The sequence below is a fragment of the Triticum aestivum genome, chromosome 6A (genome assembly GCF_018294505.1).
Source record: "Triticum aestivum cultivar Chinese Spring chromosome 6A, IWGSC CS RefSeq v2.1, whole genome shotgun sequence".
Taxonomy (NCBI): domain Eukaryota; kingdom Viridiplantae; phylum Streptophyta; class Magnoliopsida; order Poales; family Poaceae; genus Triticum; species Triticum aestivum.
Window position 1 is genome coordinate 287805521 of NC_057809.1, and position 18994 is coordinate 287824514.

The window sequence follows — 18994 nt, forward strand, 5'->3', positions numbered from 1 at the left end:
GCCTCTATCAAGTGGTATCAGATTTCTAGGTTGCTCGGTGAGATTTTATAGTTTTTCGTAGTTTAGATCGAGTCTGTTCTTCATACCTACAGTCCACGAAAAAAAGCCAAAAAAATTAGGGTTAGTTCATCATATCCGAACCAATCTAAGCCTTTGCATAGTCTTTTCAGTATTTTGCTTTGTTGAATTTGCGGTTGCATCATCGTATCTAGTTGCTGGTCTTAGAGTCTAGTCTTTTAGAGTTTCGAGTTCTGGTCATAAGTTATCACGCCGCCGCCGCACCATCATCATCGCCCCTACCATCTACCACCACCGCTTATCCGCCATTGATCCGTATCCATATACCACCACCAATCTGTCTCCATATACCATCACCAATCCGTATCCATATACCACCACCAATCTGTATCCATATACCACCACCGCTGCCATATCCTACCATCATATATCCACCACCAATCCGAGTTCCTTTCATATTAGGTTTGTTTTCGAGGTCCGTCTAATTTCTGATTCGTGTTTCCTTGCCTGAGTAGGTTTCAAAAAAAAGAGTCTGGAGACCCCCGGGCAGTTTAGGCCAAAATTTTCACAGGCAAAAATATTTTTTCCCTATCCTATTATTAGGCTTTTCCGAGTCTTTCTAGCCACGTGCCATCATAGTGATTTTTTGTCGCACTTTTTCGTCGTCGCTGCCCTGATTTCCCAAAAAAAGTCAAAAAAAATTTCATGCCCATCCTGTCAGTTTGACGAGGGAAGAGTTTTGAGACACTCACCATTATAGTGATTTTTCGCAAAAAAAATGAGGAGCGCGAAAAAAGAGCAAAAAAAAGTTCCAGAGTGTGCTTTTCCCTTGTTTACGTGTAGCGCCGTGATTTTGTTAGTGTTCTAGGCTCCCGTCTCTAGCACGGTCTAGCCTAGGACCAACACAGTACCGTCGTTGAGCGTTTATTCAACTTTGCATCTCTGAATTGATTATTGCTGACCCTTTTTGCTACCATATTATAAGCCTTCCCATCTCCACATACATCTACGTCGTGCATTTGACCCTCCCTGGTAATCGCTCTATCCAAGCTTTGAGAGTTTTGACTACGACGGTTGCCGATCACCGCCTGCTGCTGGGTAAGAACTGGTAAGAATTTGAGATTTGTTTGACGGATTTGTGACATCCAGCACCACCTCTTGTTAGTAGTCTGTAGGATCATATTCTTGTGTGTTTCTATTGCTGCTCACCATGGCAGGATCACAAGCCGACGAGGCTGACTGGGAGAAGATGGCGAATAAGGAGTTGCATGATAATCTTCAGCAAATGATGAGTGGACAGGTGTAAGATGTGCTAAACAGATTTGAAGAGGCCAATGGAGAAGATAGGTGGCATGGAGAAGACGTTCGAAACAAAGCTCGATAACAAGTTTAATGAATTGCTCGCGCGTCTTCCACCACCACCACCGGCTTCACCTAACGCACCTCTACAACAACAACAATGTCGCTTTCCAAATCAAGTGGGACGAGCACAACACGTTCCCATTGACCCTGGGCAAAATTCAAGTGCCGCTGTTGATGCTTCTGCCACTTCTGCTGCAACTGCAGAGGTGGAGGACCATTACGAGGATGAGGTTGACCAAAATCAGAACTACGTGCAACCACCAGCTCCGCCACCACCAGGTCATCCTCATGCATATCATCGCAACGGTAGGGCTGCACCACCACCTGAAGTACATGACCATCTTCCTAAAATAAAATTGAATATTTCACCATTCGAGGGTAGATATGTTCCTGATATATATCTTACTTGGGAGTTAGAAACTGAACAATGATTTACATGTTTACAATATCCTGAGGAGAGACGTGTTCCTGCTACTGTTTGTGCTTTCATTAGCTTTGCATGTGTTTGGTGGTCTGAACATTGTAGATTATATCCTATTCCAACTACTTGGGCTGCTTTGAAAACTGCTATGCGTAGTCGTTGGGTTCCACCATATTATCAAATTGAATTACTTCAAAAATTGCAGCGTTTAAGACAAGGAAAAAATTCTGTAGAAGAATATTATCAGGAATTACAAACTGGCATGATTAGATGTGGTATTGTTGAGGAGAATGAAGCTATGCTTGCACGTTTTATGGGTGGATTGAATAGAGAGATTCGGACCATTCTAGAGTATAAGGAGTATACTAATATCACTCGTTTATTCCATCTTGCTTGTAAAGCTGAACGTGAAGTGCAGGATCGACAGGCATTGGCGCGAACTAACTTTTCTGCAGGTCGATCTTCATCATGGACACCACGTGCATCCTCTCCTTCCACTCCACCAGCACCCCCATCAGGTGCCACCTCTAGCTGTGATACAAGAAAGCAGGCACAACCACCACTCTCTGCCTAGAGTACACCTGCCGGACCTGCGCAGAGCTCTTCTTCTACCATGGCATCAATAGGGCACACAAGTGATATTATTTGTCGTCATTGTAAGGGAAGAGGACATTTTGCGAGAGAATGCCAATCTCAGTGTGTGATGATTGTTACTGAGGATGGTGGGTATGAGTCCGCTAGTGACTATGATGAGGAGACTTTGGCTCTTATTACACATGAAGAACACGGTGGAGAGGATTCTGATCATGAGACGAAATACATGGCTGCTGAAGATGCTGACAGGTATGAATGCTTAGTTGCTCAACGTGTTTTGAGTGTGCAGGTTACACCAGCTCAGCAAAATCAGAGGCATAATTTGTTCCATACAAAGGGAGTTGTGAAGGAACGTTCTGTTCGCGTCATCATAGATGGAGGGAGCTGCAATAACTTGGCTAGCATGGAGATGGTGGAGAACCTATCTCTCACCACAAGACCACATCCACATCCTTACTACATCCAATGGTTCAACAACATCGGCAAGGTTAAGGTAACACGTACTGTTCGTGTGCATTTTAGTATCTCTACATATGCTGATTATGTTGATTGTGATGTGGTACCTATGCAAGCATGTTCTTTATTACTTGGTCGACCATGGCAATTTGATAAAAATTCTGTACACCATGGTCGAAACAATCAGTATACTCTTGTTCATAAGGATAAAAATATTACTTTGCTTCCTATGACTCCTGATTCCATTTTGAAAGATGATATTAATAGAGCAAATAAAGCAAAACAAGAGAAAAATAAAAGTGAAAATCAGATTGTGGCAAAAGAATTTGAGCAACAAATGCAGCCTAATGATATACCATCTAGTGTTGCGTCTGAAATTAAATTGAAAAGTGCATGTTTACTTGCCACCAAATCTGATATTGATGATTTAGATTTTAGCAAATCTGTTTGCTATGCTTTTGTGTGCAAAGAGGCATTATTTTCATTCGAGGACGTGCTTTCCTCTTTGCCTCCTGCTGTCACTAACATTTTGCAGGAGTTCGCTGACGTCTTTCCACAAGACGTGCCACTGGGATTACCACCTATTCGAGGGATTGAGCATCAAATTAACTTAATTCCCGGTGCATCATTACCCAACCGTGCACCATACCATACCAATCAAGAGGAGACAAATTAGATTATGCGTCAAGTACAAGAACTGCTCGACAAAGGTTATATACGTGAATCCCATAGTCCTAGTGTCGTTCCTATCATTTTAGTGCCGAAAAAGGATGGTACGTCGCGTATGTGTGTTGATTGTAGAGGCATTAATAATATTACTAATCGTTATCGTCATCCTATTCCTAGGCTAGATGATATGCTTGACGAATTGAGTGGCTCTACAATATTCTCCAAAGTTGATTTGCGTAGTGGATACCATCAAATTTGTATGAAATTGGGAGATGAATGGAAAACAACATTTAAAACTAAGTTTGGATTATATGATTGGTTAGTCATGCCTTTTGGGTTAACTAATGCACCTACTACTTTCATGAGGTTAATTAACGAAGTTTTACGTGCTTTCGTTGGACGATTTGTGGCAGTTTACTTTGACGACATATTGATTTATAGCAAATCTTTGGAGGAACATTTGGAACATTTACGTGCTGTTTTTATTGCTCTACATGATGCATGTTTGTTTGGTAACCTTGGAAAGTGCACATTTTGCACCGACCGAGTATCTTTTCTTGGCTATGTTGTTACTCCACAGGGAACTGAAGTTGACAAAGCCAAGATTGAAGCTATTGGGAGTTGGCCGCAGCCTAAAATGGTCACACAAGTGAGGAGTTTCCTTGGCCTCGCTGGTTTCTATAGGCGTTTTGTGAGAGATTTCAGCACCATTGCTGCACCTCACAACGAGCTTACAAAGAAGGATGTGCCTTTTGTTTGGGGTACCGCACAGGAAGAAGCCTTCACGGTATTGAAAGATAAGTTGACACATGCTCCTTTACTCCAACTTCTTGATTTTAATAAGACTTTTGAGCTTGAATGTGATGCTAGTGGAATTGGATTAGGAGGTGTGTTATTACAAGATGGCAAACCTGTTGCATACTTTTCTGAAAAGTTGAGTGGGCCTAGTCTGAACTATTCTACTTATGATAAAGAATTATATGCTCTTGTTCGGACCTTAGAAACATGGCAACATTATTTATGGCCCAAGGAATTTGTTATACATTCTGATCATGAATCATTGAAACACATTAAAAGTCAAGCAAAACTGAACCGTAGACATGCTAAATGGGTTGAATTCATTGAGACTTTCCCTTATGTCATTAAACACAAGAAGGGTAAAGAAAATGTTATTGCTGATGCATTGTCTCGTCGCTATACTATGCTGTCACAACTTGACTTTAAAATATTTGGATTGGAGACCATCAAAGATCAATATGTGCATGATGCTGAATTTAAAGATGTATTGCAGAATTGTAAGGAAGGGAGAACTTGGAACAAATTTGTTCTTAATGATGGATTTGTGTTTCGTGCTAACAAGCTATGCATTCCAGCTAGCTCCGTTCGTCTTTTGTTGTTGCAGGAGGCGCATGGAGGAGGATTAATGGGACACTTTGGCGTCAAGAAGACGGAGGATATACTTGCTACACATTTCTTTTGGCCAAAGATGAGACGAGATGTTGAGCGTTTTGTTGCTCGCTGCACTACATGTTAAAAGGCTAAGTCACGACTCAATCCTCATGGTTTATATATGCCTTTGCCTGTACCTAGTGTACCTTGGGAGGATATATCTATGGACTTTGTTTTAGGTTTACCTCGAACAAAGAAGGGGAGGGATAGCATATTTGTTGTCGTGGATAGGTTCTCGAAAATGGCACACTTTATACCATGTCATAAAAGCGATGATGCTGTTAATGTTGCTGATTTGTTCTTTCGTGAAATTATTCGCTTGCATGGTGTGCCAAATACTATTGTTTCAGATCGTGATACTAAATTTCTTAGCCACTTTTGGAGATGTTTATGGGCTAAGTTGGGGACTAAACTGCTTTTTAGTACTACTTGTCACCCCCAAACTGATGGACAAACTGAAGTAGTCAATAGAACATTGTCTACTATGCTTAGGGCTGTTTTGAAGAATAATAAGAAAATGTGGGAGGAATGCTTGCCTCATATTGAATTTGCTTATAATCGTTCATTGCATTCTACTACTAAGATGTGCCCTTTTGAAGTTGTGTATGGTTTCCTACCTCATGCACCTATTGATTTGTTGCCTCTTCCATATTCGGAGAAGGTTAATTTTGATGCTAAACAACGTGCTGAATTGATTTTAAAAATGCATGAGTTAACTAAGGAAAACATTGAGCGCATGAATGCTAAATATAAACTTGCTGGAGATAAGGGTAGAAAACATGTTGTGTTTGCACCTGGAGATCTTGTTTGGTTACATTTGCGTAAGGATAGATTTCCTGATTTGCGCAAATCAAAGTTAATGCCACGTGCTGATGGTCCCTTTAAGGTGTTAGAGAAAATAAATGATAATGCATATAAACTTGAGCTGCCTGCAGATTTTGGGGTTAGTCCCACTTTTAACATTGCAGATTTGAAGCCTTATTTGGGTGAGGAAGATGAACTTCCGTCGAGGACGACTTCATTTCAAGAAGGGGAGGATGATGAGGACATCAATACAATTGTTACACCCACAGCCCCTGCTGCCATACATACTGGACCAATTACTAGGGCTCGTGCACGCCAACTAAATTACCAGGTACTTTCGTTTCTTGGTAATGATTCTAATGTTCATGAGAATATGATGCTGCCTAAATTGGATACATTTGTTTTTCTTACAAATGAAGGGCCTAGCTTGGAGAAGGATGAACATTGGAGCAAGAACAAGCATGGAGATGATGGCATGCGCAAGGAAAACAAGAACGGAGTTACAAGTGATGATTTCAGGACTTTGAAGCCACCATAATGGGTGCATGAAGCCTTGGACGAAATATACAAGATGCCACTTCATAAATTTCGTCCCGAGGCTATTTCAGGTGCTGCGTCACCTTATTATTGGGCCAGGCCCATGTAATTTCGAAATACATAAGTATAGGCTATTTTTAGAGTCCGTATGTGTGGGGAAACAAGAGATAGGGTTGATTTCGGACCCCTCCACCAAGGGCCACGAAATTCCCCCCTCTTCCTCCATATATACAGCCCTTAGGGCATCGTTTAGACTTTGGGTTTTGTTTAGATTAAAAGTTCGCCATAGCTGCAACTTCGCGTACTTCGTTTGTGTTCAACGACCAGACAAAGGCGTCACAGAACCCCACCTTGATCAATAAAGCTTTCATCTTATATTCGCAATATCCAGATTGCAATCTCAGTTTCTTGCTTGTTCTTCGTTTGCTCGCAGGAAACAGACCCTCGTGGTCAGGTTGATCGTGCTCCGGCGTGGTCAATAACCTCTCGGAGTTGGTTTAGCGATTGCTAAGGCGCGACGTCCTCGCACGTTCGTAGTCGGATCGTCAAAGTCGACTTCCACCAAAGCGAAATCCACCATCTCATCGAAAGACGGGACACCTTTGCCTCTATCAACTTGTCACCCCCAAACTGATGGACAAACTGAAGTAGTCAATAGGACGTTGTCTACTATGCTTAGGGCTGTTTTGAAGAATAATAAGAAAATGTGGGAGGAATGCTTGCCTCATATTGAATTTGCTTATAATCGTTCATTGCATTCTACTACTAAGATGTGCCCTTTTGAAGTTGTGTATGGTTTCCTACCTCGTGCACCTATTGATTTGTTGCCTCTTCCATCTTCGGAGAAGGTTAATTTTGATGCTAAACAACGTGCTGAATTGATTTTAAAAATGCATGAGTTAACTAAGGAAAACATTGAGCGTATGAATGCTAAATATAAACTTGCTGGAGATAAGGGTAGAAAACATGTTGTGTTTGCACCTGGAGATCTTGTTTGGTTACATTTGCGTAAGGATAGATTTCCTGATTTGCGCAAATCAAAGTTAATGCCACGTGCTGATGGTCCCTTTAAGGTGTTAGAGAAAATAAATGATAATGCATATAAACTTGAGCTGCCTGCAGATTTTGGGGTTAGTCCCACTTTTAACATTTGCAGATTTGAAGCCTTATTTGGGTGAGGAAGATGAACTTCCGTCGAGGACGACTTCATTTCAAGAAGGGGAGGATGATGAGGACATCAATACAATTGTTACACCCACAGCCCCTGCTGCTATACATACTGGACCAATTACTAGAGCTCGTGCACGCCAACTAAATTACCAGGTACTTTAGTTTCTTGGTAATGATTCTAATGTTCATGAGAATATGATGCTGCCTAAATTGGATACATTTATTTTGCTTACAAATGAAGGGCCTAGCTTGGAGAAGGGTGAACATTGGAGCAAGAACAAGCATGGAGATGATGGCATGCGCAAGGGGAACAAGAACGGAGTTACAAGTGATGATTTCAGGACTTTGAAGCCACCATAATGGGTGCATGAAGCCTTGGACGAAATATACAATATGCCACTTCATAAATTTCGTCCCGAGGCTATTTTAGGTGCTGCGTCACCTTATTATTGGGCCAGGGCCATGTAATTTCGAAATACATAAGTATAGGCTATTTTTAGAGTCCGTATGTGTGGGGAAACAAGAGATAGGGTTGATTTCGGACCCCTCCACCAAGGGCCACGAAATTCCCCCCTCTTCCTTCATATATACAGCCCTTAGGGCATCGTTTAGACTATGGGTTTCGTTTAGATTAAAAGTTCGCCATAGTTGCAACTTCGCGTACTTCGTTTGTGTTCAACGACCAGACAAAGGCGTCACAGAACCCCACCTTGATCAATAAAGCTTTCATCTTATATTCACAATATCCAGATTGCAATCTCAGTTTCTTGCTTGTTCTTCGTTTGCTCGCAGGAAACAGACCCTCGTGGTCAGGTTGATCGTGCTCCGGCGTGGTCAATAACCTCTTGGAGTTGGTTTAGCGATTGCTAAGGCGCGACGTCCTCGCACGTTCGTAGTCGGATCGTCAAAGTCGACTGCCACCAAAGCGATATCCATCATCTCATCGAAAGACGGGACACCTTTGCCTCTATCACCTCTCGGAGTTGGATTAGCGATTGCTAAGGCGCAACGTCGTGCACGTTTGTAGTCGGATCGTCAAAGTTGTCTCCACCAAATCGATAGTTATCATCTCATCGAAAGATTGGGATACCTCGCCTCTATCAAGTGGTATCAGATTTCTAGGTTGCTCGGTGAGATTTTATAGTTTTTCATAGTTTAGATCGAATCTGTTCTTCATACCTACATTCCACGAAATAAAGCCAAAAAAATTAGGGTTAGTTCATCATATCCGAACCAATCTGAGCCTTTGCATAGTCTTTTCAGTATTTTGCTTTGTTGAATTTGCGGTTGCATCGTCGGGTCTAGTTGCTGGTCTTATAGTCTAGTCTTTTAGAGTTTCGAGTTCTGGTCATAAGTTGTCACGCCGCCGCCGCACCATCATCATCGCCCCTTCCATCTACCACCACCGCTTATCCGCCACCAATCCGTCTCCATATACCATCACCAATCCGTATCCATATACCATCACCAATCCGTATCCATATACCACCACCAATCCGTATCCATATACCACCACCTCTGCCATATCCTACCATCATATATCCACCACCAATCCCAGTTCCTTTCATATTAGATTGGTTTTCGAGGTCCGTCTACTTTCCGATTCGTGTTTCCTTGCCTGAGTAGGTTTAAAAAAACAGAGTCTGGAGACCCCCGGGCAGTTTTTAGGCCAAAATTTTCACATGCAATTTTTTTCCTATCCTATTTTTAGGCTTTTCTGAGTCTTTTGAGCCACGTGCCATGATGAGGACATCAATACCATTGTTACACCCACAACCCCTACTGCTACATATACGGGACCAATTACTAGAGCTCGCGCACGCCAATTAAATTATCAGGTACTTTCGTTTCTTGGTAATGATTCTAATGTTCATGAGAATATGATGCTGCCTAAATTGGATACATTTGTTTTGCTTACAAATGAAGGGCTTAGCTTGGAGAAGGATGAACATTGGAGCAAGAACAAGCATGGAGATGATGCCATGCGCAAGGGGAACAAGAACGGAGTTACAAGTGATGATTTCAGGACTTTGAAGCCACCATAATGGGTGCATGAAGCCATGGACGAAATATACAAGATGCCACTTCATAAATTTCGTCCCGAGGCTACTATAGGTGCTGCGTCACCTTTTTATTGGGCCAGGCCCATGTAATTTCGAAATACATAAGTATAGGCTATTTTTAGAGTCCGTATGTGTGGGGAAACAAGAGATAGGGTTGATTTCGGACCCCTCCACCAAGGGCCACGAAATTCCCCCTCTCTTCCTCCATATATACAGCCCTTAGGGCACCGTTTAGACTTTGGGTTTTGTTTAGATTAAAAGTTCGCCATAGCTGCAACTTCGCGTACTTCGTTTGTGTTCAACGACCAGACAAAGGTGTCACAGAACCCCACCTTGATCAATAAAGCTTTCATCTTATATTCGCAATATCCAGATTGCAATCTTAGTTTCTTGCTTGTTCTTCGTTTGCTCGCAGGAAACAGACCCTCGTGGTCAGGTTGATCGTGCTCCGGCGTGGTCAATAACCTCTCGGAGTTGGTTTAGCGATTGCTAAGGCGCGACGTCCTCGCACGTTCGTAGTCGGATCGTCAAAGTCGACTTCCACCAAAGCGATATCCATCATCTCATTGAAAGACGGGACACCTTTGCCTCTATCAAGTGGTATCAGATTTCCAGGTTGCTCGGTGATATTTTACAGTTTTTCGTAGTTTAGATCGAGTCTGTTCTTCATACCTATAGTCCACGAAAAATCCAAAAAAAAAATTAACGTTAGTTCATCCCATCCGAACCAATCTGAGCCTTGCATAATCTTTTCTGTATTTGCTTTGTTGAATTTGCGGTTGCATCGTCGTGTCTAGTTGCTGGTCTTAGCGTCTAGTCTTTTAGAGTTTCGAGTTCTGTTCACAGGTTGTCACGTCGCCGCTGCCATATATCACCACCGCATCATCATCGTCGCTGTTGCCCTATATCACCACCACATATTCACCGCCAATCCGAATCCATATACGCCACCACATATCCGCCGCCATCACGCCAATCCGAGTTCACCTGTAACATATATCCGCCACCTGTCCGTCTTCCACCAGATTCATCTCCGCCACCAGTCCGAGTTCCTCCAGATTCATCTCTGCCACCAGTCCTAGTCCGAGTCCAGTAATTGTTGCATTGTTCTCGATTTCTAGATCACGCGATACTCCGAGTAGTGACAGAGAAGGACTCCCCAACTTCCGAGCCATCCGCAGAAGAAAAATAGTTCCAGTTTCAAAAAAAAAATCTGGCTAGGCAGTTTTTAGACCATTTGTAGACTTTTTCGAAAAAAAATTGTTGCGGAGCAAAAAAAAAGAGGAAAAAAAAGTGCAAAAAAAAGAGAAAAAAAATTCAGAGTGTGCTCCTCCCTTGTTTACGTGCCGCGCCATGATTTTGTTGGTGTTCTAGGCTCGCGTCTCTAGCACAGTCTAGCCTAGGACCAGCACAGTACCGTCGTTGAGCGTTTATTCAACTTTGCATCTCTGAATTGATTATTGCTAACCCTTTTTGCTACCATATTATAAGCCTTCCCAGCTCCACATACATCTACGTCGTGCGTTTGACTCTCCCTGGTAATCGCTCTATCCAAGCTTTGAGAGTTTTGACTACAATGGTTGCCGATCACCGCCTGTTGCTGGGTAAGAACTGGTAAGAATTTGAGTTTTGCTTGACGGATTTGTGACACCCACCACCACCACTTGTTCGTAGTCTGTAGGATCATATTCTTGTGTGTTTCTATTGCTGCTAACCATGCCAGGATCACAAGCCGACGAGATTGACTGGGAGAATTTATCGAACAAGGAGCTTCATGATAAGTTTCAGCAAATGATGACTGAACAGGTGCAAGATGTGCTGAACAATTTTGAAGAGGCCATGGAGAAGACCACTGGCCTTGAGAAGACTTTCGAAACAAAGCTCGATAACAAGTTTAATGAATTGCTCACGCGTCTTCCACCACCACCACCCGCTGCACCTAACGCACCTCTCCAACAACAACAACAACGACTACCTCCACGTCGCGGAACAGACCTCCGCCGAGCAAGCCGTGTTCCTCTTGCGTTTGGCCAAACTGTTGGTGCTGCTGTTGATACTTCTGTGGCTCCTGCTGCTGATGCGGAGGAGGATGATTATGTGGGAGATTATGAGGATGAGGTTGATCAAAATCAGCACTACGTGCAGCCACCTGTACCACCACCAGCAGGTCGACCTCAGGTATATATTCGTAATGGTAGGCCTGCACCACCACCTCAGGTACGAGATGATGTCCATATTCCTAAACTGAAATTGAATATTCCACCATTTGAGGGTAGATATGTTTCTGATATATATCTTACTTGGGAGTTAGAAACTGAACAACGATTTACATGTTTACAATATCCTGAGGAGAGACGAGTTGCTGCTGCTGTTTGTGCTTTCACTAGTTTTGCATGTGTATGGTGGTCTGAACATTGTAGATTATATCCTATTCCAACTACTTGGGCTGCTTTGAAAACTGCTATGCGTACGCGTTGGGTTCCACCATATTATCAACGTGAATTGCTTCAAAAATTGCAGCGTTTAAGACAAGGGAAAAATTCTGTAGAAGAATATTATCAGGAATTACAAACTGGCATGATTAGATGTGGTATTGTTGAGGAGAATGAAGCTATGCTTGCACGTTTTCTGGGTGGATTAAATAGAGAAATTCAGACCATTCTAGACTATAAGGAGTATACTAATATCACTCGTTTATTCCATCTTGCTTGTAAAGCTGAACGTGAAGTGCAGGATCGACAAGCATTGGGGCGAACTAACTTTTCTGCAGGCCGACCTTCATCATGGACACCACGTGCATCTTCTACTTCAGCTGCACCAGCACCTCCATCCGGTGCCACCTCCAGCCGTGATACAAGAAAACAGGTACAACCACCATTATCTGCCAAGAGCGCACCTGCGGGGCCTGCACAACGTTCTTCTTCTTCCATCGCATCAACAGGGCACACAAGTGATATTATTTGTCGTCGTTGTAAGGGAGGAGGTCATTATGCGAGAGAATGCAAATCTCCGCGTGTGATGATTGCTACCGCGGATGGTGGATATGAGTCTGCTAGTGACTATGATGAGGAGACTTTGGCTCTTATTACACGTGAAGAACATGGTGGAGATGATTTTGATCATGAGACGCAATACATGGCTCCTAAAGACGCTGACAGGTATGAATGTTTAGTTGCTCAACGTGTTTTGAGTGTGCAGATCACACAAGCTGAGCAAAATCAGAGGCACAATTTGTTCCATACCAAGGGAGTTGTGAAGGAACGTTCTTTGCGCCTCATCATAGACGGAGGGAGCTGCAACAACTTGGCTAGCATGGAGATGGTGGAGAAGCTTTCTCTCACCACAAGACCACATCCACATCCTTACTACATCCAATGGTTCAACAACAGCGGCAAGGTTAAGGTAACACGTACTGTTCGTGTGCATTTTAGTATCTCTACATATGCTGATTATGTTGATTGTGATGTGGTACCTATGCAAGAATGTTCCTTATTACTTGGTAGACCATGGCAATTTGATAAAAATTCTGTACACCATGGTAGAAACAATCACTATACTCTTGTTCATAAGGATAAAAATATTACTTTGCTTCCTATGACTCCTGATTCCATTTTGAAAGATGATATTAATAGAGCTAATAAAGCAAAACAGGAGACGAATAAGAGTGAAAATCAGATTGTGGCAAAAGAATTTGAGCAACAAATGAAGCCTAATAATAAACCATCTAGTGTTGCTTCTGAAATTAAATTGAAAAGTGCATGTTTATTTGCCACCAAATCTGATATTGATGAGCTAGATTTCAGCAAATCTGTTTGCTATGCTTTTGTGTGCAAAGAGGCATTATTTTCATTCGAGGACGTGCCTTCCTCTTTGCCTCCTGCTGTCACTAACATTTTGCAGGACTTCACTGACGTCTTTCCACAAGACGTGCCACCGGGATTACCGCCTATTCGAGGGATTGAGCATCGATTGACTTAATTCCCGGTGCTTCACTGCCAAACCGTGCACCATACCGTACCAATCCAGAGGAGACGAAGGAGATTATGCGTCAAGTACAAGAGCTTCTCGACAAAGGTTATATACGCGAATCCCTTAGTCCTTGTGCTGTTCCTATTATTCTAGTGCCGAAAAAGGATGGTACATCACGTATGTGTGTTGATTGTAGAGGCATTAATAATATTACTATTCGTTATCGTCATCCTATTCCTAGGCTAGATGATATGCTTGATGAATTGTGTGGCTCTACAATATTCTCCAAAGTTGATTTGCGTAGTGGATACCATCAAATTCGTATGAAATTGGGAGATGAATGGAAAACAACATTCAAAACTAAGTTTGGATTATATGAGTGGTTAGTCATGCCTTTTGGGTTAACTAATGCACCTAGTACTTTCATGAGATTAATGAACGAAGTTTTACGTGCTTTCATTGAACGATTTGTGGTAGTTTACTTTGATGACATATTGATTTATAACAGATCTTTGGAAGAACATTTGGAACATTTACGTGCTGTTTTTATTGCTCTACGTGATGCACTTTTGTTTGGTAACCTTGGGAAGTGCACCTTTTGCTCCGACCGAGTAGCTTTTCTTGGCTATGTTGTTACTCCACAGGGAATTGAAGTTGATAAAGCCAAGATTGAAGCTATTGAGAGTTGGCCGCAACCCAAAACGGTCACACAAGTGAGGAGTTTTCTTGGCCTCGCTGGATTCTATAGGCGTTTTGTGAGAGATTTCAGCACCATTGCTGCACCTCTCAATGAGCTTACAAAGAAAGATGTGCCTTTTCTTTGGGGTACCGCACAGGAAGAAGCCTTCTCGGTATTGAAAGATAAGTTGACACATGCTCCTTTACTCCAACTTCCTGATTTTAATAAGACTTTTGAGCTTGAATGTGATGCTAGTGGAATTGGATTAGGCGGTGTGTTATTACAAGATGGAAAACCTGTTGCATAATTTTCTGAAAAATTGAGTGGGCCTAGTCTGAATTATTCTACTTATGATAAAGAATTATATGCTCTTGTTCGGACTTTAGAAACATGGCTACATTATTTATGGCCCAAAGAATTTGTTATACATTCTGATCATGAATCTTTGAAACATATTAAAAGTCAAGCTAAACTGAATCGTAGACATGCTAAATGGGTTGAATTCATTGAGACTTCTCCTTATGTCATTAAACACAAGAAGGGAAAAGAAAATGTTATTGCTGATGCATTGTCTCGCCGCTATACTATGCTTTCACAACTTGACTTCAAAATATTTGGTTTGGAGACCATCAAAGATCAATATGTGCATGATGCTGATTTTAAAGATGTAATGCAGAATTGTAAAGAAGGAAGAATGTGGAACAAGTTCGTCGTTAACGATGGATTTGTGTTTCGTGCTAACAAGCTATGCATTCCAGCTAGCTCCGTTCGTCTTTTGTTGTTGCAGGAGGCGCATGGAGGAGGATTAATGGGACACTTTGGCGTGAAGAAGACGGAGGACGTACTTGCTACACATTTCTTTTGGCCAAAGATGAGACGGGATGTTGAGCGTTTTATTGCTCGATGCACTACATGTCAAAAATCTAAGTCACGACTCAATCCTCATGGTTTATATATGCCTTTGCCTGTACCTAGTGTTCCTTGGGAGGATATATCTATGGACTTTGTTTTAGGTTTACCTCGAACAAAGAAGGGGAGGGATAGCATATTTGTTGTCGTGGATAGATTCTCGAAAATGGCACACTTTATACCATGTCATAAAAGCGATGATGCTGTTAATGTTGCTGATTTGTTCTTTCGTGAAATTATTCGCTTGCATGGTGTGCCAAATACTATTGTTTCAGATCGTGATACTAAATTTCTTAGCCACTTTTGGAGATGTTTATGGGCTAAGTTGGGGACTAAACTGCTTTTTAGTACTACTTGTCACCCCCAAACTGATGGACAAACTGAAGTAGTCAATAGAACGTTGTCCACTATGCTTAGGGCTGTTTTGAAGAATAATAAGAAAATGTGGGAGGAATGCTTGCCTCATATTGAATTTGCTTATAATCGTTCATTGCATTCTACTACTAAGATGTGCCCTTTTGAAGTTGTGTATGGTTTCCTACCTCGTGCACCTATTGATTTGTTGCCTCTTCCATCTTCGGAGAACGTTAATTTTGATGCTAAACAACGTGCTGAATTGATTTTAAAAATGCATGAGTTAACTAAGGAAAACATTGAGCGTATGAATGCTAAATATAAACTTGCTGGAGATAAGGGTAGAAAACATGTTGTGTTTGCACCTGGAGATCTTGTTTGGTTACATTTGCGTAAGGATAGATTTCCTGATTTGCGCAAATCAAAGCTAATGCCACGTGCTGATGGTCCCTTTAAGGTGTTAGAGAAAATAAATGATAATGCATATAAACTTGAGCTGCCTGCAGATTTTGGGGTTAGTCCCACTTTTAACATTGCAGATTTGAAGCCTTATTTGGGTGAGGAAGATGAGCTTCCGTCGAGGACGACTTCATTTCAAGAAGGGGAGGCTGATGAGGACATCAATACCATTGTTACACCCACAGCCCCTACTGCTACATATACGGGACCAATTACTAGAGCTCGTGCACGCCAATTAAATTATCAGGTACTTTCGTTTCTTGGTAATGATTCTAATGTTCATGAGAATATGATGCTGCCTAAATTGGATACATTTGTTTTGCTTACAAATGAAGGGCCTAGCTTGGAGAAGGATGAACATTTGATGAGGACATCAATACAATTGTTACACCCACAGCCCCTGCTGCTATACATACTGGACCAATTACTAGAGCTCGTGCACGCCAACTAAATTACCAGGTACTTTCGTTTCTTGGTAATGATTCTAATGTTCATGAGAATATGATGCTGCCTAAATTGGATACATTTGTTTTGCTTACAAATGAAGGGCCTAGCTTGGAGAAGGATGAACATTGGAGCAAGAACAAGCATGGAGATGATGGCATGCGCAAGGGGAACAAGAACGGAGTTACAAGTGATGATTTCAGGACTTTGAAGCCACCATAATGGGTGCATGAAGCCTTGGACGAAATATACAAGATGCCACTTCCTAAATTTCGTCCCGAGGCTATTTTAGGTGCTGCGTCACCTTATTATTGGGCCAGGCCCATGTAATTTCGTAATACATAAGTATAGGCTATTTTTAGAGTCCGTATGTGTGGGGAAACAAGAGATAGGGTTGATTTCGGACCCCTCCACCAAGGGCCACGAAATTCCCCCCTCTTCCTCCATATATACAGCCCTTAGGGCATCGTTTAGACTTTGGGTTTTGTTTAGATTAAAAGTTCGCCATAGCTGCAACTTCGCGTACTTCGTTTGTGTTCAACGACCAGACAAAGGCGTCACAGAACCCCACCTTGATCAATAAAGCTTTTCATCTTATATTCGCAATATCCAGATTGCAATCTCAGTTTCTTGCTTGTTCTTCGTTTGCTCGCAGGAAACAGACCCTCGTGGTCAGGTTGATCGTGCTCCGGCGTGGTCAATAACCTCTCGGAGTTGGTTTAGCGATTGCTAAGGCGCGACGTCCTCGCACGTTCGTAGTCGGATCGTCAAAGTCGACTTCCAACAAAGCGATATCCATCATCTCATCGAAAGACGGGACACCTTTGCCTCTATCAAGTGGTATCAGTTTTCAGGTTGCTCGGTGAGAATCTCCAGTTTTCCTAGATTAGATTTATTTTCTTACCTATTGTCCAACGACCAGACCAAGACCGCTTACGGATCCCCACCTTTATCAATACCTCAATACAATTGTTACACCCACAGCCCCTGCTGCTATACATACTGGACCAATTACTAGAGCCCGTGCACGCCAACTAAATTACCAGGTACTTTCGTTTCTTGGTAATGATTCTAATGTTCATGAGAATATGATGCTGCCTAAATTGGATACATTTGTTTTGCTTACAAATGAAGGGCCTAGCTTGGAGAAGGATGAACATTGGAGCAAGAACAAGCATGGAGATGATGGCATGCGCAAGGGGAACAAGAACGGAGTTACAAGTGATGATTTCAGGACTTTGAAGCCACCATAATGGGTGCATGAAGCCTTGGACGAAATATACAAGATGCCACTTCATAAATTTCGTCCCGAGGCTATTTTAGGTGCTACGTCACCTTATTATTGGGCCAGGCCCATGTAATTTCGAAATACATAAGTATAGGCTATTTTTAGAGTCCGTATGTGTGGGGAAACAAGAGATAGGGTTGATTTCGGACCCCTCCACCAAGGGCCACGAAATTTCCCCCTCTTCCTCCATATATACAGCCCTTAGGGCATCGTTTAGACTTTGGGTTTTGTTTAGATTAAAAGTTCGCCATAGCTGCAACTTCGCGTACTTCGTTTGTGTTCAACGACCAGACAAAGGCGTCACAGAACCCCACCTTGATCAATAAAGCTTTCATCTTATATTCGCAATATCCAGATTGCAATCTTAGTTTCTTGCTTGTTCTTCGTTTGCTCGCAGGAAACAGACCCTCGTGGTCAGGTTGATCGTGCTCCGGCGTGGTCAATAACCTCTCGGAGTTGGTTTAGCGATTGCTAAGGCGCGACGTCCTCGCACGTTCGTAGTCGGATCGTCAAAGTCGACTTCCTCCAAAGCGATATCCATCATCTCATCGAAAGACGGGACACCTTTGCCTCTATCAAGTGGTATCAGATTTCCAGGTTGCTCGGTGAGATTTTACAGTTTTTCATAGTTTAGATCGAGTCTGTTCTTCATACCTATAGTCCACGAAAAAGCCACAAAAAAAAATTAGGGTTAGTTCATCATATCCGAACCAATCTGAGCCTTGCATAATCTTTTTAGGGTTTTGCTTTGTTGAATTTGCGGTTGCATCGTCGTGTCTAGTTGCTGGTCTTAGAGTCTAGTCTTTTAGAGTTTCGAGTTCTGGTCATAAGTTGTCACGCCGCCGCCGCACCATCATCATCGCCCCTGCCATCTACCACCACCGCACCGAATCCGTATCCATATACCACCACCAATCCGTGTCCATATACCACCACCGATCCATATCCATATACTACCACCGCTACCACCACCGCTGCCATATACCACCACCATATATCCACCACCAATCCGAGTTCTTTGCTTATTAGGTTTGTTTTCGGGATCCATCTAGATTCCGATTCGTGTTTCCTTGCGGGAGTAGGTTTCGAAAAAAAAAAGAGTCGGGTAGCCACGCTCCGTTTAGGCCCAAAATTTTTCGAAAACGCATTTTTCGAAAAAATTTCTGGCTATCCTATTTTTAGGTGTTTTTGAGTGTTTTGAGACAGGTGCCATTATAGGAAGTTTTTTTTGACCCGTTTCCAGTTTTTGGGTCCGGGCAGTCGAAAAAAAAAAAAAATTGGTCGAAAAAAATTTCGTGCCCATCCTGTCAGTTTGAGCTAGGAAGAGTTTTGAGACACTCGCCATTATA